This window comes from Canis aureus, chromosome 21, assembly GCF_053574225.1.
Source record: "Canis aureus isolate CA01 chromosome 21, VMU_Caureus_v.1.0, whole genome shotgun sequence".
NCBI classification, from domain to species: domain Eukaryota; kingdom Metazoa; phylum Chordata; class Mammalia; order Carnivora; family Canidae; genus Canis; species Canis aureus.
In genome coordinates, this window is record NC_135631.1 from 51,495,323 (window position 1) to 51,519,519 (window position 24,197).

At 34.7% G+C, this 24,197-nt stretch overlaps 1 long non-coding RNA gene across 2 annotated transcripts; it reads right to left on the reverse strand.

The window, feature by feature from the left end:
- Positions 1-568: 568 nt before the first annotated feature.
- Positions 569-16,562, reverse strand: LOC144293499 (uncharacterized). Of its 2 annotated transcripts, XR_013360723.1 has the most exons (7): positions 16,467-16,562; positions 15,144-15,252; positions 13,333-13,396; positions 8,216-8,405; positions 3,429-3,577; positions 2,595-2,664; positions 569-701 (listed from the first exon to the last, which is right to left on the reverse strand). It is a non-coding gene; the product is annotated as an uncharacterized LOC144293499 (long non-coding RNA). The 2 variants fall into 2 exon arrangements; XR_013360722.1 differs by lacking the exons at positions 569-701; positions 2,595-2,664; positions 3,429-3,577 and having other exon boundaries at positions 7,629-8,405.
- Positions 16,563-24,197: the final 7,635 nt, after the last annotated feature.

Sequence of the window (24,197 nt, forward strand, 5' to 3'; positions counted from 1 at the left end):
CACCATTAGCTAGTCCTAATCAATATATATTCAGAGGTAAGCTTCTGAGTAAATATATATATATATATATATATCACACCTTAGAATATTTTTGTCAAAATCATGAGTATAATGAAATTGACTTGTTGCTTGTAACTGTGCTAGATCAATTGGGGAAAGACAGGGATAAGATCAGGGCTTCAAATTCTAATTTAAACATATGTCATCATTTGCTCCAGGGATCTGATAATTCTTTCCTTCCATATGACATACACTGGTCCCTTATATTGATGACAAGTTGGTTGGACCTACTGAGCAAGAAGTAGCAATTATTCTAAACTTCTTAGTAAGACATTTGAAGATCAGATGATGGAAGATAAATCTGATGAAAAAAAATTGAGGGGGCATCCATCTCAGTGAAATTTCTAGGGGGTCCAGCAGTGAAGGACATGGTAAGGTATCCCTTCTGAGGTGGAGGATAACTTGTTGCACTTGGCCTTTCCCACAACTAAAATAAATAAATAAATAAATAAATAAATAAATAAATAAATAAATAAATAAATACATAAACAAACAAACAAACAATTTCCAGGGCTTTGTGCTACTCTTATTTAGTGAATGACCCAAAACTTGCTAGTTTTAAGTAGTGTCCAGAGCAAGGGAAGGCTCTGCAGCTGCAGCTCTTCCAACTGAGTAGTATGATCCAGATGATCCAATGGTACCTGAAATGGCAATGGAAGTTAGGGATTCTGTGTGGAGGTTTTGGGGGTGAATCATAGTGCAGGACTGGAGGAGTTTGAAACAAATGCCTGCCTTCCTCTCAGAAAACTAATTCCTTTTGAGCAAAAGCTCTTGGTCCATAATTGGGCCTTAATCAAGATTAAATGTTTAACCCTAGGCCACCAACCCAACCTGCCCGTCGTGGACTGGATGTTGTATGATTCACCAAGTCATAAATTTGAGCATGCTCAACTTCCATCGTGAAAGGGCTAGCACTTTTTTTTTTTTTTTCTGGCTGAAATATATACTTTCTATGGGTATAGATGAAGTGTTTTTCCAAAACTACCATCTGCGGACTTACCCATGGTCATGATTTTTTATGCAACATTATTTCTAATCAAATAACTCACTTCACAGCAAATGAAGGGTAGAAAAGATCTCATGCTTATGGAACTCATTGTCTTACCGTGCTTTCATCATCGTGGACCAGTTGCCTTGATAGAGGGGTGGACTAGCCTTTTGAAGATTTATTTGCAATGCCAGCTAGATAGCAATACTTTATGAGGCTGTGTCAAGGCTCTTGAGAAGCTGTTTATGGTCTGAATCAGTGTCAAATAGATGGTGTTTTTATCTCCGGGATTCACGGGTCCAAGAATCAAAGGATGGAAATGAGACTGGCACCACTCACTCCTACCCCTTGTGACCCACTATCATTTTTTTTTTCTGCTTTGTTTTATTTTGGTTGCTTTCTGTTACTTATTTGCCACTAGTCTAGAAATCATACTTTCAAAGAGAGAAATATGCCAGGAGACACATAACAATTCTATTGAATTGGAAGTACAAATCAAAATTACTTTGAGAACTAGTGTTTTTATTTCCAAACAAATACTTATTAATAACATGGATCTTTCATAAACTGTATCTCCTACAGGATAGTTAGTCTAAGTTACAGAGCATAACGAAGACATCTAATACTGTTGGCAAGTTCTGTGAGTCATTCCAGTGAATTATCAAACTTGCAGAAATTTTAGGAACCCCTCTGTGATTTTTTTTTTTTTTTTTACTTTCTAGGCTATAGTACAACTATAGCCAAAATTGAGTTGGACTATAGTATACTCCAACTATACCTATAGTACTACTATATAGGTATAGTTGGAGTATACTATAGTCCAACTCAATTTTGGCTCAGGTCATGATCTCAGGTCATGATCTGAGTTGTGAGGTTGAGCCCTGTGTAGGGCTCAGACTCAGTGCCAGGTGTAAGCTTGCTTAAAATTCTCTCTCTGCCCCACCTTGCACATGCTCTCTCTTTCAAAAAAAAAAATCTTAAAAAAATTGCTAATTTAGGTTATGCTATGAAGATATTCTGTACATGTGATTAACATTTGTAATCATTTATTTGACTTTTAGAAAAGGATTACCCTCCATAATGTTGGGTGGGCCCTATCCAATAACAGAAAAAAATATATATCAGTAAATAGCTTCAAACTAGTGAAGAGCTATTGTTCCAGTTCTCTCTGGTATCTTCACCAAGTGTCTCCAGTCTAAATACTGTAATCCCAATTAGCCTGCATCTCCTCCTCTACCCTTTTAGAGTCTCTGGGGGTTCCCAGTGATTCCAGTTCCTACTGCTCAGGAAACTGTATGCTTCAGTGGTTTGGCCAACCAACTTTCCTCCCAGCCAGTTTCTTTTGCATATAGGCAATGCCTTTATCTGATATGCCACCTTGATTTGGCCTGGCCACCTCCACAGGGATGCCTTCCTTTCTGTAGCTCTGAAGAGAGAACTCCAAAGTAGATCAGGATATGCATATTATCACGGCATGTAGTGCCCACCTCAGAACAGTAATGGAGACCCACTCTCTTTCTTGGATCCTAGGATTTCCCTACCTCACCTGGGGCCAAGAACCATGTTGCTGAAGTGGGATGCCAACAGTCTTCTGTGATGCACCTTGCATTGTCCTGCTGGATGGAGAATGGCAAGTAAATATCTTTGCCAAGAGCCAAGAAATATGGGTGACTGATGTTTCCTTTACATTTATTTTCTCTCTACACTACTTTCTATAGTTTTGTTTTTAAACAATTTTTGTATCAAAAATGTATATCTTAGTGTATATCTTTCAGAAACACAGATCTGGGGGAGGCACTTCACTCTGGTCTGTCAACTTAGAGAGAGCCCTTGAGTATGCTTCATGAGACTGGAGTACCAAGCAATGTCACTTAAGATGTTATAATGTGAATTCTCCCTGTGAGGCAACTCTTAGATACAATCTTTATTCAAAATATTTTATGTCTTCCAAGTTTATGATCATCTAGCATGAAGAACCATGATGCTTAACAGACCTCATTGGATGTTTTAAAAATCATTATTTTACCACATTTGTTGAATAAAGGAATTTACTCAATGTTATTTTTGCCAAAGTGTAGGTTTTATAATATAGTCCCACCATAATCTATCTCCATGGAAATTAGATTTCAATATTTAAATTTAATTTGTAAGAGGTTTGATTACTAATTTTAAAAATTGAATTATCCACCATTTAACTAACCACTATTACTTAGAATTAATAAGTAGGTTTTTAAGTAAATATAATTAACATTTAGAAAATTACATTTTCTCATTCAGTGAAATTGACATTTCATGTAAAATTCTAATATGCTGACCATGTTTCCACTGCATAAATTTGGTATGTCTAATCATAAATATAGGAGATGGGGTGAATTCTTACTTTTAGCTCCAGAGATCCAAACAGGAAGGAAGTTTCCAACAGAGGAACTATTCAGCTCCATTGGATCACAAAACCATAGCTGCCTAATCTGTTCTTTTTCTTCTTCTTCTCTTTACTTATTTCTTTGGGCTCAGAAGTGGAGGAGTTACCTGTTTATATACAAAAAGCAGCTAGCAAAAGTGCATTTCATTTTTTTTATGTATAGAACTTAACATTTCATATTATTTGCTTTGACAAATTATTTCTAACTCCACAAGTAAGTGAAATCTATTTAAAATTAGATTACAGAAGGTCTTTTTAGATTAGAATAATTTTTAAAGAAGTTTTATAAGTGATTCCCTAAAAACTTCCTTATTATAGTCCTGAATATACACAGTGTGTTCCTTTCTTTGTAGTGACCTCACTTAGAGCAATATTTAGCGTTCACCCTGAGCCAGTATACTTTTATCACAATATTTACATTTGTTGGTTTACAACCTTCTTGAGAGTTTTTTAGGTGGGATCTGAAACTGGTTCCCAATGGAGATCAGGGAGATGCTGAAGAAGGAGGCAGGCTATTCCAGATAAGCAGGTGGTGGATGTAGAAAGCAAGGGAATTTACATATGTGGCTTATCTTGGGCAGCCACAAGACAAGGAGATCTCCACCCCGGTCTGCCAAATCCTAAAAAAAAGTTTCTATGATGACCTTGCCTGGGTTTAGTCACATACTTAATCCAGATGGCCTCAATACCATCTTTTTATTTCAAGGCTGTGACCTTGGGGCAGCCTGTGGGAATAAGGAAGGGAAGAGGGTTGCACATTCCAAGGACAGGGGAGGGGCTTAGAAGCCTCCTATTCAGCTCATATATCAGCTGGTGGTCATGTCTTCTTGAGGACCTCCACTAACAGTATAATCCTGATCTCTCTTGCAAATTTGGAATGCATGGGTTGTTTTTTGGAATTCATTCCTAATTATTGCATAACAGCATAAAAACTATTTCACATATGTGGTGAATTGCTTTGTCACTTGCAGAAATCAATGCATGTCCCACTCATGTATCTGTTCCATTTTGATCTATTTCAAGATTCTTTTCACAATTCAGGCTGTAATGATTTTTACCACCAAATGCTTATGTTCACACCATTTTAATAGCAGTTTTAGATCTTTGAGCAACTGGTCAAATGCTTGTTCTGGGTTTTTTTCCTTTATAAGTGGGTTCGTTTTTCGTAACAAGGAAGCCAAAGTCACGTGGCACAGTAAGAAGAGAATGTATTTACCCTTAATGGTCTTATACAACAATAACGCACACATTACACACACAAATACACACATATAAATTGAAATTTGCAGTAGCTCTGAATTACCAAAATGTGTTTGACTTTTATTATCATTGTGATATTTTTAGTGATCTCTATAGAAATTGAACAGATGGCTTCATGTTATAATGGAGGAACAATTATCATTAAATGGGTAATGATCTACAACATGTGAAAAAGAGAAAAAATAAAATTCTTTTTATAGGTTTTCAGGAGATGTTTCTTTTTCAAATAGGTAATAATTTTGTGCACTCTTCTATACTTCTTTTGAAAAAAAATGGCAAAAATACTGATTAAAAATGCATGTATACTCACACTGGTGTGTTGTTCCTAAGACATGTCTCTCTCATGAAATCCACACCTTCTCTAACACTGTCCTGACAGCTTACATTGCAGAGTCTTGTAAATACACAACCTCAAGAAAGTGTCATAAAGGATGCAAATTCTTGTACATAGTATTAAAAAAAAAAGCACAGAAGAAAGAATTAACTCTCTTAAAGCCTGCTGGTGAGGATAAATCAAAGAGCAAAATTTCAAAGGAATTTGGAGGCAGCTGGATTGGAAAAATCAGGATGTGGACATTTAACCAAATCATGCACAGCAATTGCAAATAGTCAGGCATTGTTCTTGGAACATAAAGATAATGCTTTTAGAAAGGAAGATTTGGGGACAGAGTGAGAGAGAAGGTGCCAGAGAAACAGATCTCTGGATTTAGACACACCTTCACTCCCCCTACCTCAACACACACAAATACCATCTCTTTCCTGGACTCTAAACTGTACCTCGTTCCTGCTCAGGGACCCCTTGAGATACTTGAGCTGTGTAGGCCATTACTACAGGCCAAGAAAAGCATTTGCATGACTTTAAGGATGAGCATTTGGAAAGGAAGAAGGATAATTCACAGAGCCTAGACAAAATATTAAAAATATATATTAGCAGAATTTAAGTTCATGACTTTTTGTCTGTAATCTTTCGGCAGTATTCCAAGAATTACATGCTCTCCAGAGACAACTTATGTTATCTTCATATGGATCTGAATGTGAATCCTCTTTCTCACTTCCCACCTGTAGACAGAACTCTCAATTTGTACCATGCTCTCTGGAACAGCCGTTCCACTGTAAACAAACTTCTCCCATTGTTCCTCTAGCTCACAGTGGACATGTCTCCTCACCCCAACTGAAATATGATCTTAACTACCTTACCTTACTTGAAATAAATCTGCCTTCTCATATCCTCCACATCCACCGGGTGGGTGTCTGTGACATCTGTAGGTAGTCCTTGACCCAGCGGTAATGCATTAGACAAGCTCACACAGGGATATCACCTTGGATTAACCACTGATTCCCCTTGTTCCTAAATTGGTTTTCTCTTGGTGATATCCACAGTTTGTTGTTGTTGTTTCCACTTCTATTCTTAAATAAATTTCTTGGCTTAAATATCCAACGTCCCCAATTTTCATAATTCCTTACACTGCACTTGAGAAACTCATTCCCTTAACCACTCTCTGCATCTTGCTATTCCAAGACTGTTTCACCTCTTTGATCTTAAATTCCTAGGCACTCCAACCCTCCAATTCTAATTAGTTCTTCTACCTTTGACTTTCACACTGTAATCCTATGTCAGTGTGCTCCAGGAATTCACCAAGACACCCACTCTGTTGTATTCATGATTTTCTCATTCCCTTCCTCCACCAATTGAGACTGCATGATCTGATACGCTTGCCACTTTTCATAATTTTGTAACATATACCTTAGAACCTAAGAATTTCCATTAGTTAGGTAGCGATGGAGAAACTGGAATAGCCATTCAGGCTTTGGTTACTGCAAATTCTTGAAATCAGACCTGAATTAGGTATACTTAAATATTTACTTATAATTTTTCTGCATTTAATATTCATTTTCTCAGCCAATAGTTTCAAACATTTTTTTACTCAAACTCTCTATCGTTTCTTCATTTTCACAATGACACAGATAAAGATGTCTTTATCTTACATCTTCTTTAATAGAAGCCCTCTGATAAGATCTATCTTACCTGTACCTACTCCTAATGTTTAGAAAATTACTGAATCCAAAAATGTTGTTCTCTTTTCTAGTATCAGAAGAATAATAACTTATCATACTATTCTAACATCAGAGCCCATCGCAAGAGGTCAGTGTACAGAGCCAGAAAATATGGAGAGCCATCAAAACATTCTAAGCAGCAGAGGGGCTTATCAGAATCATGGCATGGTTTATCAGATGCATATTTTAAAGAGATAAGTGGGCTGTATTGTTGAAGGAAGCTTGGTAGCAGTCTGGAATCCCTAAATACTATTAGAGAAGAAATGGTGGGAATGAAAGGCCGGGTAAATCATGTTAAGTGGCAAGGTCAGAATCATTAAAATTTGTTGAGTCATACTGAGTTTATGTGGAGAAAGCCCAGTGCAATCCTCTTGTAATTTTTCTGTTGAGCTGCCAGTGAGTGCAACATGAATCACAGGCTCAGTAGCAGTTCCAAGTAAAGATTCTAAGTTTCTTGGATGTTTTAAATTAAAGGTACCTAAAGCGTTTTCATGTAAAAACACAGTAGTCAATCAGATGTACTCAACAGATACCCCTGGGTTGTATATAGAAAACTGAGATTTATCATAGAGATGTGTGGCTGCATCTCCTGGGTGAACACAAGTCACCCATGCATTGTATATAGACTGAGAAAAACAGATGCTTTAAGACAGACTACTATAGATAACTAGCATTTAATGGTTAAAACAAATAAACAGACCCGACTACAAAGACAGAAAAGCCATAGAATTAAAACCAAGAAAAAGCAGTTTGAAAAACTGTGAGATGAATGAGTGTTAGAAACTGGTTCATCTGTATAGTTTCTAATTCTGGAGGAAATCAGAATTTTGTTCAGGGCTGTGTTCTGTATCTGTGACATATGTCAAGTGTAAGGATGGAAATTCAGCTCTAGAAATGTCAAGTTTAAGTGGACATTTAAAAAAAAGTTTTTATTTTGAAATAACTTTGGATTTATGTAAGAGTTGCAAAATAGTATAGTTCCTGTAAACGCTTCAGTGGTTTTTCCTGATGTTAACATCTTATACAACCAATGTATGTTGATTAAAACTAAGAAATTAAGATTGGTACAATATTATTGCAATACTAGAGCTTTTATTTGCATTTCAGTGGTTCCACTAATGTCCTTTTCAATAGTGTCTCTTTTATGTAGGAGAATGTACTCAGCATAAAACATGGCATATTCATCATTTTTCCTTAGTCCTCTCTGGTCTGTTAGTTTCTTGTTTTTCTTTTGCTTTTATTATTCTGATACTTTTGAAGAATACTGATCGGATAGTTTGTTGAATGTTCTCCATTTTGATTTGTCTGACATTCACCATCATTAGAGTGAGGCTATGGATTTGGGGGAAGAACACCACAGAGTTAAGTGCTCTTCTCATTACATCATACCAGACACAACAGCAATGTGTCTTTTCACTAGTGATGCTAACCTTGGCCTCTTGATAAGTGATATCTTCCAGCTTCTTCTACTGCAAATTTACTGTTATTTATTTATCATGCTCTAGTCTCTGGAAGTAGCTCAATAGGAAGAGAATGTTATTTAACAAGCTCATTTTGTAATTATGGAATTTGAAGACAGGAACCAGGGGTCTTTCAAAATATGAAGATGTAGGCAAATCTCTGGAAAAAAATTTAAAAAGATAAATTTGGAATTAACATTCAAGTCTGATTTTGGAAATAAAAATCTTGAATAATAAGGATACCTTGAATGGCACAATTTCCTTCAGACACATAAATAATTGCTCTAGGTAAGAAAGGAGAATACCATCCCCTCATGAGAGACTTCAAGATGCAACTTAGGTGAATTGTCACCTAACCCTCTGGATTAGGTTCCTCAACAAGGAAATGAAGAATGAGGCCATGTTGCCTAATAGATATGTTAATTCTACTGCTCAAGTCTTGTGACTTTTTTTTTTTTTCAATTTCACCATTCAGTTAACAGACAGAAATTTTTCAGTGTTCTTCCTGTAGAATAAGGATTCCAAAGAGAAAAAATAAAAATAATCATCATTCATTTTTTGAGACAGTAGGTAGTTTCAGTTTTTGATGAAGACAATGCTCTTGAAACCGTGACTTTCAACTAAGATCCCGAGAGAAAAAAAAAAAAAATATATATATATATATAGATTTGTATCAATTCCAAAACCATAACTTCAATAGTAAGATCTTAACAATTAAAAAAATTTAAAAAATCAAGCATATTTGGAAAAGCAAGATCTATTTGCTAACCAAATGTAAATATGGTTCAATATAAAGTTGAAAGAAGACAATCAGAGATGATGTGACCAGGGTGGGACACTGGTAGCCAGGAAGGGAATTGGTGTCAATTCCTGTCACAAGAGGAACTGCAGACAGAAAAAAACTCTTCACCTTCTTAAGGTTTGCACAATGATTGATCCTGGAGTAGAAGTTGACATTGTGTGTGGGCAGTAAAAGGCAATGAGTGAGGGGAGATGAGAATGCTTGTGGCTCTGAAGGCATCTTCCTAGGGTCCAGTAAATCCCAGTGTGGCATGAAAAGAGTAGTTTATATTATCCGTTTCCTGAGAATGGGAAAGTGCAGGCTTACATGGATGGAAGGGGGAGGAGGAGGTAGGATGGAGCCACAGGCACCAGGCTACTGCAGGCAGCAGAGACATTTATTCCTATACCTTGGTCATAACCCAATAGAGGACAACTAAAAAAGAAAAGTAAAGACCAGACGAGCATCTCCATCCTGGATGTAAAGCAGTTCTCTCTTGAAATAAGAATCAACCAGAAAAAGGAGGTGGGCAAGAATAAAGAATGGAGAATCCTGAATTGACTAATTAGCAATTTGAAAGAATTTTAATGAAAAAAAAAATCACAGAGAAACAGCATCAGATGCTCAGTAAAGGTGGCAAAACATTTTTGTTTTGTTTTGTTTTGTTTTTTGAGCACTGCAGTAGGGGAGAGACTCCAGTATAAATTGATCTCAAAGGGTGCCTGGGAGGTTCAGGGGATTAAACTTTGGACTCTTGATTTTGGCTGAAGTCATGATCTTAGGGTGGTGAGATTCGGTGGTGATGAGCATGCAGTCTGCTTAGGATTCTCTCTCTCCTTGTCTTTCTACCCTCCCTCCACCACAGTCTCATGCTCTCTCTCTCTCTCTCTTAAAAAAAACAAAACAAAACAAAACAAAAAAACAGAAAAACAAAACAAAAAACCTTGATCTCAAATCTAACTGACAAAGTTGGCTGAAGTTTAAAGGGAAACAGAGAGGAAACAAAAAGGAGCTATGGGGAAGTACCAAGGGGAAAAGACAAAAAGGGAACAGAGGACACAGGGGAGATAGCAATTTCAGAAGGAGGATGATTGAAAACTTCTTGAAGACAGTTTGGCTGTGGACACAGTGTATCTTCTGGTATAGCAGTATTATATTTTCCTGAGCAAAGAGAACAAGGCCTAGGGTTGACTTTAGTGACAGGCCTGGTACAGATGGAAACCTGGCAAAAATGAGTTAATTCTCTCCACACAGTGTTTGGACATGTTTTTGTGTTGTGTGGGAGTTCACAATTCCCAAGGAATACTCTCTCTGTAAATTCTCACGATCCAATTTTCAATTATCAAGAACTTGAATGAGACTCCTAGGTTAGTTCAATTATCAAGAAATAAAGAACAGTCTTAAAAATCATATCTGAGATTGTTTTTAATGCCTGAGTAGTAATGTAACTTTTAATACCAGTACAAACTAGTGGTATTAAAAGCTTTTTACCCCATCTGTGAGAGAATAAAAGGGCATTTTCAATTCCAACACACGTAGTACCATTCAGCTTCCATAAAACAAACAGCAGGGAAGACTGAGATGCTAGGCCACATACTATAGAAGGATAGCAACTCCAACTCTATTAGCAAGAAAAGTTTCATTTGGGAGCCAAGTTGAACCTCATCAGCAAATAAAATTCCATCTGATGCTTGAATAATAAGCATAGTGGGAATTGTGGGCTGTTTCTCTCACAAAGTGGATGATAATCACCCTGGAGAGTGCTAATGCAAGCGGAGTTGTCTGGACTTAAGTTTGAGTTCTGGAAGGCTCAGGAATATCCTGCTTTTTCTGTCCCTTTGCTATGTAGGCACACCCAAAGCTAATTTAGCTGTTTCTTGGCATCCTTTTCTCTACCAACCATCATCTAAACTTTGGTTCTGTTGTCTGATGTTATAGCATTCTCTCCCAGCAAACTGACACCTCACAATTTGGGGTATTAGTTAATATCTGCCCAGTACTCATAACCTTGCCCCTAGTGTCACTTCTGTGGCTCAGATGTTTTTAATTATTTTTAGATTGGAACATTACAAAAATGGAAGGAAGAAAGACATATATATGGATAAGTTATGTGGAAAAATGCATTTAATCATAATATTCAATATTTTGTTGTTGTGAAAAATAAGTCTAATGAAAAATTATTTGCTTGCAAAATCCCTCCAGATAAATTATAGAGATAAACTTGAATTCTAAATTTAAATGATATCCCCAGTTTCTGAATAAGCAGGGATTAATTAATAAGATATTTAATTAGTTAATTTAGACACTTAATAAGGGCAGTTATAGGAGGTATCCTAATTATTTGGGAATTTTCACACACAAGATGGTAACGATTACCAATTATACATAAAATATATAATAGTGAATTATTTTTAATCCTTGGAATTATTTTCAGAAGAGATTTGTCAGAACAAAAACTTGAAATTTAAATGTGATATTTCTCAAAAGATGATATTCAATATAAACATTTAAAAATAAATAAATTAGAAAAATAGATATATTTAACTTATGAATAGAATTAATTATTAATATAGTAACATAAGTAATTAGACAGTTGATCCAGGGGTTGTTGCTATACAAATATTTGATGAGAAAGAAAATAGCAAAAAATTTTATCAACTAACTTTTTTTTTTTCCAACTAACTCTTTAAGTTACTTTGCATCATTTGGCTAAGTGAAATTTCTAATTGAGGACTCAATTACTGCTCCTGTGTCTCTAGTTACACTCTCCATAAAAGCTGGGATAGGAAATCTAGAGAGTGGTGTCAACAAGATTGTGGAGACTATAGGAAAATAAAATTACAAGCCAACATACCTGATGAACAGAGATGTAAGTATCTTCAACAAAATACCAGCATTCCAAATTCCACAGCAGAGTAGGAAAATTATAAATCATGATCAAGTGGGATTTATCACTGAGATCAAGTATAGTGCAATATATAAAAATCAATACATGCGACATGCTATATTACAGGCTGACATTAGCTGTCAATACAAGGATGCCCACTCGACCACTTGCACTTAATATCAGAGTAAAAGTCATAGACAGAGAAGTTAGCCAAGAATAATGAATCAAAGGCATCCAAATAGGAAGAGAAGACATGAAAAATGTGTTTGCAGATGACATGGTCTTACACAGAGAATCCTAAAGGCTCTACCAAAAAACTATTAGAATAAATGAGTTCAGTAAAATTGTAGGATACAAAATCAATATACAAAAATTAGTTTCATTTGTATACATTAACAATGAACTACCCAAAAAAAGAAGTTATGAAAACAATCCCACTTATAATACCATACAAAACATAACCAGGAATGAATTTGCCCAAGAAAGTGAAAGATCTGTATGCTGAAAACTCTAAGACATTGATGTGATAAATTGAAAAACACAAATAAGTGGAAATATATCCCATCTTCATTGATCAGAAGAATTGATATTGCTTAAATAGTCATATTACTCAAAATAATCTGCAGATTCTGTGCAATCTCTATCAAAATCCCATTGGCATTTTTACAGAAGTAGAAAAAACAATTTTAAATTCATTTTGATCCACAAAGGACCTCAGTAGCCCAAGTAATCTTGAGCAAGAAGAACAAATCTGGGAGCATCACAGTTTTTGATTCTGAACTATGTAACAAACTAATCAAATAACATGGTACAGCTGTGAAAACAGACATATAAAAAATATAATAGAATGGAGAATCCAGAAATAAACCTATCCATACATTCAATGAATTTTTGAGGAGGGCACCAGCTAAAGGGCACCCACACAAGGGGGAAAGAATAATATCTTCAAAAAATGGTGTTATGAAAACTGTGTTCCACATGAAAAATGAAGCTGAACTGATAACTTGTACCATTCTCCAAAATACATTCATAAAGGAGTAAAGACCTAAGTGACCTGGAACCATAGAACTCCTAGAAGAAAACAGGTGGAAAACTCCTAGATACAGTACTTGGCAACGATATTTTTGCTGTGACACCAGAAGCAAAGAGGACAAAAGAAAAAAGAACACACTTCAGCACAACAAAAGAAACCATCTTCAAAAAGAAAAGGCATATGCAATGGGAGAGAATATTTGCAAAACACATACCTGATAAAGGTTTAATATCCAAAATATAAAAGTGGTTCATAAGCCAAAAAAAACCCAAAAAAACAAAAACCAAAAACAAATATCCAATTAAAAAATAAGCAAGGACCTAAATAGATTTTTTTCCCCAAAGAAGGTGTGTAAATGGCCAATAGGTATATGAAAAAGTACTTACTCTTCATCAGGAAAATGGAAATAAAACTACAGTAAGATATCACCTTGTGGCTGGCAGGATGGCTCTTGTAAAGAAAACAAAAGATAACAAGTGTTAATGAGGATGTGAAGAAAAGAGACTCCTATGCACTATTGGTAGGATCGTAAATTAGTGCAGCCGCTGTGAAAAACAGTATGGAGATTCTTCAAGAAACTAAAAATGGAAGTATCATGTGATCCAGTGATCCCAGTTCTCGGTATATACCCAAAGAAAATTAAATCATAGGATGCCTGGGTGACTCAGTGGTTGAGCGTCTGCCTTTGGCTCAGGGCATGATCCCAGAGTTCTGGGATCTAGTCCCACGTGGGGCTTCTGCATGGAGCCTGCTTCTCCCTCTGTCTGTGTCTCTGCCTCTCTCTGTGTGTCTTTCATGAATAAATAAATAAAATCTTTAAACAAAACAAAACAAAACAAAAAAGAAAATTAAATCACCATGTCTAGGAGATATCTACATTTTTATGTTCATTGCAATATTATTCACAATAGCCAAGGTATGGAAATCTCATCTATATGTATGTATATATGTATGTCTTTGTATATGTAATATGATGTAATATAATTGTATATATATATTGGAACATCTTTCAACCATAAAAATGAAGAAAATCCTGCCATTTGCAACAACATGGGTGAACCTAGGGGGCATTATACTGAGTGAAGTAAGCCTGAGAGAGAAACACGTACTGTACGCCATCAGTTATATGTGGAATTAAAAAAAAAATGAACAAAACAACAACAACAACAACAAAAAACAAGAGTAGAATGGTGGTTGCTTGCAGCTTCGTGGTGAGGGAAATGGGGAACATTGGTCAAAGGATTCAAACTCTCAGGTATAAGATTAGAGACAGCATAGTGACCTTGAACATGGGTTTGAACACTGCAGGTCTTACAGATTTCTTTTTCTTTTTATATATATACAGTACTGTAAATGTATTTTCTCTTCCTTATGATTTCCTTAATGATCAATAATTTTCTTTTCTCTAGTTTACTTTATCGTAAGAATATAGTATATAATGCATATAACAGAGAATATGTGTTAACTGTGTTAGTGATAAGGCTTCCAGTTAACAGTAGGCAGTTAGTGGTTAAGTTTTGGGGGATTCAAAAGGTAAACATAGGTTTTCAACTGCACCGGGGTTTGGCACCCCACATCCCCATGCTGTTCAAAGGGTCAACAGTTCATCAAATACTGAATTGCAAACTTGAAATTTGCCAAAAGTAAATTTTAAACATTCACACCAGGAGGAAAAAAAAAAAAGTAACTGAGGTAATGGGTTGTTAACTTGATTGTGGTGATTATCTCACAATGTATTTGTATAGCAAGTCCTCACATATACATCTCAAATATATATGATTTTATCTTTCAGTTTTACCTTAATGAAGCTAAAAAAATAAAAAAAATTAAATTACTTAAATTTTAAAGATAATATGTGTATGAGGAATGGATTTAAATTAAATCAGCACTTTTAGTGCAGGGATAAGAACCACATGCTCAGCAGTTATTAATTCAACCTTTTTATATGATTTACATTACCTAAATTTCAGTGAAACTGTCAATCCAATTGAGAGAATGCTGTGACTCGAGGGACCATGTAACTGGCAGGAATAACACACAATTTAAACCATTTTATCCTTGATCAGTGCATAATTGATAATGTCCTTTTCTGGACACATATTATTTTTTTTTAACTTTCTGAAAACCTCTCTATTAGCATGAATTAGCTTCATTATTTTTCAATGGTTAGACTAAAGGAAAAAAGGAATCTACTCACCCTAGGCAATGTTTCTCAAGTTCCCAGTACAAACCGTCATCTGGTCCAATCCTCTTTGAATTTTGGCTTGATCTCAAATCTCAGAGTAAAAGTAATATCCATATTTTGGCTAAAACAATATCGATGTTATTTGAGATTATTCTTTAGTACAATTTTGCTCAAAGTAAAATATCACATTTACAAATTTTCAGAACCCAAATTATATACTCCTTTGTGACTGCTCTATAGATTCATTATTTTTGTTTTATATGATGATTTTAGCTTTCAGTCTTCCTATTCCAATTTTCATTTATTGGTGTTTATTTTGTTTATCTGCATTTCTGTTTGCAAATCATCATAAATCAATTTTTGATACACAACGAGTCATAAATGAATAATGAGATATAATTAGATGGATATTGACATTATCAAATTCATTTAAATCAGAACATATTCTGTTAAGATTGCACTAATTAGTTTTTTCCTTTTGAGGAAATCGCAAGTCAAACTTCTCATCAAGGAGAAGTTAATTTAGTTGCCAATGGCTATGTTTAATGACCCAATGGCATTTGCTTCCACTTTATGGGCTTAAGTAGTCAAGGTTAGCGTCCCAAAAGCTGTTTTATTTTTTATCATTCTGTCTTCATTTTTTTTTCTGTCTTCATTTTGAAGAGTTAAACTAAGGAATAAGAATAATTCTGAACAGAATAATTCTGTTCTTTAAATAAACAAATTAAAGATAATTTAGGATGTTTTATTTAAATATAATTTCTAGAAAAATAACAAAATAAGCAATGTAGTGGTAAAATTATTCACATAACCAAAACTTTTTATTTTTGTTATTGGTTCTGTTAAACACACTTCTCATTAGACTAGTACTGGGCTCTGACATCAGGCCAAGAGATTTTAACAATCAGGAAACCTTCCTGATAGTACCTTAGAAAGAACTTGGAAAACCAGGCATAGTTCAAGGTAAACCGAATGGCCTCTCTCTTCGGGTACAAAACAGATATGATACTCAGCAGTTTTGATGTGAAATGTGTAATTAACTGCTCACGTGTCCTAAGTACGGTATAGTGGCCTTCTTTTCTTTGTACCTCTTAAATGGTAATGCCAAGAAGTATGCTTTCCACTAAAATAATTTTTGGCCTTACCATTTAGGCAGAACAGAGGAAGAAGGAAAGCCACTATCACTCATATAATTTAATACTGTTCCAAATATTCTAGCTAATAAGGTAGATTGAAAAGTAAAACAACAAAAGATAGAAGATAACAATATCAAGAAAGAAACTTATTGTCACTTCCTATCTCTCTTAGGCTCAGATCTGTTCTATGTGGCCTTACCATGGTGGCCTCAGAGCAGCTGGACAGATCACAGGTTGACTCAGGACCCTGAAGAATAGAACCTAAGCTGTGTTATCCTTTATGACCTAAGCCTTAGGGCTCACTCTGCCATATTCATCAATTATAGGGGCCTCACTAGCTGAGCCAAGATGTCTTCAGGAGAGACACAAAGGTCACCTTGTAGACAAAGGCTAAATCTGGGGGAGATTGCCTCAGCCCTCATTAGGACATATCACCTGCAAATCCAGTGTTCCACCTGAAAATAGAAACAAAAACAAAAAATGATATATTTATATCCATCTATGTCACGTGACACCTGAAGGAAACCAAAACACTTTATTAAGAGAGTTGATTTGTCTTTAAAGCTTTGAACACGTGCCGAAGTAAGCCACATTTCTGAATGAAAATAGTAACTTTTGTAGAGATGATATACATATATTTCATATAGTTCAATAAAATTTCAAGAGAGTTTAATTTTTTCAATAAGTCAGAATTATTCTAAAGTACATCTGTGGGGATCCTTGGGTGGCTCAGCAGTTTGGCAACTGCCTTCGGCCCAGGGGGTGATCCCGGAGTCCTAGGATGGAGTCCCACGTAGGGCTCCCTGCATGGAGCCTGCTTCTCTCTCTGCCTATGTCTCTGCCTCTCTCTCTGTGTCTCTCATGAATAAATAAATAAAATCTTAAAAAATAAATAAATAAAATACATCTGTCGAAAGAGATATATGAAACTAGCAAGGTCCCCTTTGGCAAAAAAAGTATGAAGAGGAGAGCTTTTAATTACCAAATAATAAATAGAGAGTAAACTAAAATTATTAAAGTTATACAATGTCAGTTAAAGAAATAATCATCTGCTCAGTGGAATAAAATAAACATTGCGGACATAATATACGTAAAAATAAGAATTGGATATATGATAGAAATGGCATTTGAAGTCAATCAAGAAAAAGATGTATTATGTAATTATTTATTAAATAAGGTTTGCTTTGGAAAAAATGAATTACAGGTGTGTAGCTTGCATTTGAAACACAAGTGACCAAATTCCTGATGTATTAAAGAGAAAACTGTAGGGGCTCCTGGGTGACTCAGTGGTTAAGAGTCTGTCTTTGGCTCAGGTTGTGAATCCCAGGTCCTGGGATCGAGTCCCACGTCGGGCTCCCTATGGGGAGCCTGCTTCTCCCTCTGCCCATGTCTCTGCCTCTCTCCGTGTCTCTCATGAATAAATAAATTAAATATTTAAAAAATAAATAAAAAGAGAAAACTGTAAAAATTAAATCATAAAGATAAAAATATATGAGGTTAATACAATAGAAATATAATACATCACAGCACAATCATATATGATATACAATCACAAGCTTATAGTCTCGTTTTTTTTTATTTTATTTTTATTGATTTATGATAGTCACACAGAGAGAGAGAGAGGCAGAGACACAGGCAGAGGGAGAAGCAGGCTCCATGCACCGGGAGCCTGACGTGGGATTCGATCCCGGGTCTCCAGGATCGCGCCCTGGGCCAAAGCAGGCGCCAAACCGCTGCACCACCCAGGGATCCGCTTATAGTCTCTTTTAAGGAAATTGTTGATAGTTTGTAAATAAGTATAATAATGGTAGCTTACTAAAGTTAAAACACACAAAAAAGGAGAGAGAAGCCTTAAAAGCAGGATGCAAAAGAGGAATAAAAGAGGAATACAGAAGCCTAAATATTGTCATAATTATGAAAAAGAAACTTCCAAAAGAAATAAGAACATCCAGCTCAAAACACATATATTAGCATTATCTGTATATTGTCATTGGTGTTATAAGCAAGATGACAATGGCCAAAAGAAATTATAAAACAGAGTGATCAGATGCTAGAAAGTGGGTTCTTTTATCCTCCACCGGTGAAATTATAAATTAGCATATTCTTTCAGGAAGGCACAACAATGAATTAAAAGAAATGTTTTTGCACAACCAATTTCTGTCCCAGGAATGTATTCAAATAAAATAAAAGTGGTTGTGCAAAACTATTTTTCCAATATTCATTCACAACTATGACTGCACACGGGAACCCCTTGGAGGTTTTGAAAAGTGTGCTTCCTGGCCCCCGCCTAGATTTTCTGATGAAATTGCCTGGTTGCCTCCTAAAAGACTTGTGAACATTCTCATATGATTCAAATTTGCAGTCAAGATGGACAACAATCGATCTAAAAATATATTCGATGATGTCTTACATATACTAATGGATGATGTGGAAGTAAACTGGATCCTAGGAGAACAGCTAAATGTGGTAAAGTAATAGTATGATGACAACTTTGAATCATTAAGACATAATATGGCTTAGAATTAATATAAATTACATTAAACCATACATTACTTTAGAAATTATGCCATATTTACAGTACTCCATAATTCTACCTATTTATTTACTTCTAGCATTCTATTTATTACCTCCATTCATACACTTGAATAAATGTATATATATATATATTTGTTCTTTAATATTCCACTTATTTTGTTTATCATTATTATTTATTAGCTATTCAAGATGGATACATTTTTCCCATGACAACTCTCAGCTACTTATTGCTAGTATAAAGAAGAGTCATTGAATTTAACAAAAAATTACACATTATTACTTTTAATAATTCTTTTAGTTGATCCTGAAAAATCAGTATGTGTTCTATTTATTTTTCTATTCTTTATTCCTTGACAAAAAATTTTTAAATCTCTTTGGTGTAGATAGGTAAAAACAGTTTATTGGCATGACTTTCAAACAAATGTGCTTTGAGGAAATATCTATTTCAGATTTTGAAGGTCATTTTATCATGAATTTAAAACATTGTATTAAATTATTACAGAATTTTATTTGGATGGGGATCTATTTATTGATCATCTGTACAATTCTAATTATGCGAAAATATCCTAAAATTACCAACCTTGCATTAATATGATTGAAAAATAGTTGGCATGGTGGATAATTATTTTAACATATTTTTTAATTTAACTTGCTGATAGGTTTAAAGGTTTTTTTACATCTATATTCATAAGTCTATAGAGTTAATTTATCATAGTATGTCCGTATTTATTTAAAAAATTGGCATTATTGTTTTATCATTGATGTAGTTTTAAGTTCAACTTGGAAAAATTTTAAAGTGTTTGTTTTTAACTGTTTTTCCAAAGTCTGTAATGACCTACAGGGTTACTTGTATCATTATTTCAAGAGTAAGTGGTGCCCACATGACCCACAGCAGTACCTCAGCATTTTTCGAGCTGGGAAGGGTCACTAAATGCAATATGGATCTGGTCCCTTCTGAATGCTTGGTCATATATTCGATCTCATGTCTCCTGATTTCCAGACTGTGCAGGCCAGGCCTCTTCAATCCTCTGGTCCTCATTTGACAGTAAGATGGATGCCTCCAATATATCCTCTGCTCCAGATGTTTCTATCATTCTCAGAACATTTCTGTAAATTTCCCCTTCCAATACCTGTGGAAGAGACTGTGACTTTGTCAATCTACGGATTATGCCTCTGAGGCAAAACCTGTTGTCTAAGCAGCGATGAGATATTTTGCACAATTAAAACATTCAATACCTGAGTTGGTTGTATGACAAAGGTGAGAAGACTTCTTCTAATGATGTTCAAATAGGTGCCTGCATGGCTGGGATCAAATTATAAACACCTCCTGCACAATAGGGGTGCGGTTGGTTCACTTCTGGAAATATGTAGAAATTATTTTTATTTGAATTTTGGGGAATATAGAAATTAGTTAAAATTGTTGGAGTTTTCTTCAAAAAAGTTTTTGGGGTTTCTTCCATGTTAGTCTGTTTCTGTATCTCCATTACACTCTTCCCCACTGTTGTTTAGATTAAAAGATTAGGGTGTCCCAGGGTAAAATTTCTCTCCTTAACCCAGCCTCATTCCTTTACACTTCTGTGCTATTGCCAATTTTTGTCTCTTATAGATACACTACCCAGCATATATTTTAGTGTGAACTTTAGACAATATTTATCTAGCAATACACTTCAAACTAGAGTTAACTTCAGATTCCTTCTTCCTGAGATTGTTCTATGTCCACACAGAAACTGTGCTACAGTCAAAAAGTCAGTCTCAGAAGTGAAAAGTGTCATCCTATCATCAGTGGAATGTGCCTGATGCTCAGCTCACACACTCTTGGGACCTGAATCTATTCAGCTGATATTAAATGCTGTGTAGAATTTAATATGATTCACGAAGGCTTTTTTTACTCACTGTGTATGAAATAAACCAAATGTTCCTCTCAGGTTTTTTGTATTCTGAATATCAAAGTGAAGCTGGAAGACTATTAACAAAGTCTAGGTTGTGCACACTTTATTCAGCATCAATTTTAGCCTTTCCAATAAAGTAAAATTGCTACTGGATATTATAGTAAATGATCCCTTACCAGGTAGGCAAGGTGAGATGGAAATAGCAACATTTATAGAGTGAATTTAGGATTCCAGGGATACTTCTAGCATAATCAAAAAGCACAATCATATTTGTTGGAAAGACTAGGTCAAGCTTATTTATTTAAGCTGAGTTTAGAGTACAAAAGGATCTATTAAATGTCTTGATCCGTTTCAATGCTATTTTTATGCCCGTCGTGTCCCCTTGGGCCTTCTGTTGTTTGACACAATCACTTGCCAGTCTGAGGAGTCTTGATTTTCCTTTAGGTACAGATGGTTTCTCTAGTTCTGTATTTTCTTCCATTCTTTCCAATATTTTTTTCAAAGATCATTTAGGTTTTATGCTAAGATAATGAAAATTATTCAGAGCAAATAGTATTGAGAAGTAAGTGGAATGAATGCTTCATTAACAGCAAACCTATAACAACTAAACACAATTTAAATGGGTAAAGGTAGTGGAGAACATAATGGCAATTTACAGTGATCTGAAAGCTATATACCACAGCTTTAATAAATAATAAATTGAAGTAATAACAATTACAATGCAGAGTGATTATAAGTATGCACATTAGAATATAAATTTTAATTAATAATATATTAGTTTCCTATTCTGCTGTAACAAATTACCACAGACTTAATACTAATTTATTATGTTATAGTTCTGAAATTCAGAAATCTGCAAAAGGTCTTATGGATGGAAATAGTGTTGGCAGAGCTGTGTTCTTTCCATAGACTCTAAGGAGTATCTGGCCTTTTTCAGCCTCTGGTGACCACACGCTTATCTCAGCAGATGATCCTTCCCCACATCCCTCCAACCTCCACCTCCGTCACCAACTATCCTGCTCCAACTGAGACCCTTGATCATATTCTCCTTAGAAGGACTCTTGTGACTACACTGGACTCACTCACATAATTCAGGAAAATAATCCTTATTCCAAACCGCCCCCCCACCCTGTTTTTTTTTTTTTTTTTAAGATTTTCTTTATTTATTCATGAAAGGCACAGAGAGAGGCAGAGGCATAGGCAGAGGGAGAAACAGGCTCCCTGCAAGGAGCCCCATGCAGAATTTGATCCCAGAAGCCTGGGATCACACCCTGAGCCAAAGGCAGATGCTCAACTGCTGAGCCACCCAGGCGTCCCTTTATTCCAAAATCCTTAGACTAATAGTGTCTGCACAGTTCCTTTTGCCATGCAAGGTAATATATTCACAGGTTCCATGGTTGTGGACATGGACAGCCTTGGAGGTCAGTCTATAACAAATAATTATCATATATTTTTCATTAATTAAATAATGTTAAAAAAAACAAAATAAAATAAAACCTCATTTAGGTGCATCATATATAATAGGAGATGATTGGGTAAATTCAGGAAAAAATCGATATATCTACATACCTTCAATTCAAAATCTTTACCATTATTTTATTTTATATACTTTATTTACTCTTTCTTGACATTGTTTTATTTTTATTTTTTGACATGGTTTTAGTCTTTAACTTATAATAAATCTGATATGTGTGTCCTAAGAAAAGTAATTGTTTTATGTTGTTAAGAAAATGAGAATAGAATAAAAGCATAAATTAAATGTTATAAAATACTTAACATCAATAATCCCATTATTCTTGTTTTTATCTTTAATTTTTAATTAATCATATTTGCATGTGTCATGCCACTTTTACCTTAAAGGTGGATATAATCTAAATTATAATGAATAAACATTAATGTAAATATGCAAATAGAGATTCTATCTTTTCTAATGATACTTAGTTACGGATTTGTTAGTATTTTAACTTCTATTTCTTAATATAGCATTAGTACATTCACAACAATAAATCACATTTTTCTAAAAAATTCAAAGATATAAGGAAAGTCAGTTAATTTTTACTGATACCATTTTAACTTTTAAGCAGCAAAATATAAGTGCAAATATACAATTGACATTGTGTTTGCAGTACATTCTAGTTTTCAATAGATATGCTATCAAATTTAGAAGACTTCATTCAGCTATGATCAATTGTCAGTTATTTAACAAAACGTTTTACTATTGCTAAGATAACTGATGAATAAAACTATTGTCAGTGCTTGTTATTACCATAAGTAGACTCTTCTAATAACTAAAGAGAAGTGATAATTTTAGAAGTATTACATTAATATATCTTTCTACTCTCATAAGCTATGATACAGCTATTTTAAAATATTTATTTCATAAGACTTTGTCATTTTTAATCTCATCTCTCAAAAATTTAGTACATTGTAATACAAGGCCAAAGTATATCCTTGAGGAGAGACTTGTAGGATGCATATAAATGTACTTGGCACTAACTAAATAAGTAGAAAATTAGTGTGGCGTACTTTTCTTCACTTAGTAAAAGAGAAATGTTCCATATCGTATTATTAGCTGAATAATGTAAAGTAGTGCATCTTTTAGTAAATTCAGTAATTATTAATATATGAATTTAGAACCTGCAATATCCAACTCTGCAGCAGAAAATTGAATATAACAACTCCTTAAAATAGCTTATTTCAGAAGATCAGATAGTAGTTTCTTGATTCATATATTTTTTAAAGATTTTATTTATTTATTCATGAGAGACACAGAGAAAGAGGCAGAGACATAGGCAGGTGAGAAGCAGGCTCCATGCAGGGAGCCCGATGTGGGACTCAATCCCAGGTTTCCAGGATCACGCCCTGGACCGATGGCAGGCGCTAAACTGCTGAGCCACCCGGGCTGCCCTTGATTCATATTTTTTAAGTAACCATTGTATCTCCTAGAAAATGTAAGTAAATAAGAATGAAATGAATATCTAACAAGCATTTTGAGGGTCTGGAAGTATGGACTTCATCTATTCATTCAAATCTTTAGTCAGTTTATTACGTTATGCTGTTTTCCACATGGTAGATTTTGAATTTATCAGTAGTTGCACTGTGCCAACAATACAATACACTTGAAAATTAGGTTGCATTGCTAAGAGAATTTTGATAGAAAAATTATTTTATAAACACTTTGGCATTAATTTGTGGTTACTTATTGCATATCTTCAGTATGTGGAAAATAATTACACATGAAATGAACAATTACTAGGAATAAACTCATGGCATTTTTCACCTGAAAAATGGTGCTCTAATTCTTTCTACTTAAAGCAATAATAACATGTTGAAAGATGGACAATTCTGTCCTCAAAGATTTACTTTTACAAGACAACATATAACTGGTTTTTAACTCTTGCTAATATAATCAAATGTATTAAATATTACAATACCTTGTACACATAAATGTTTGGCAAGAAGTATAGTAAACAAGATCTAGGTTTAGTAATGAAAGATCCAGAAAG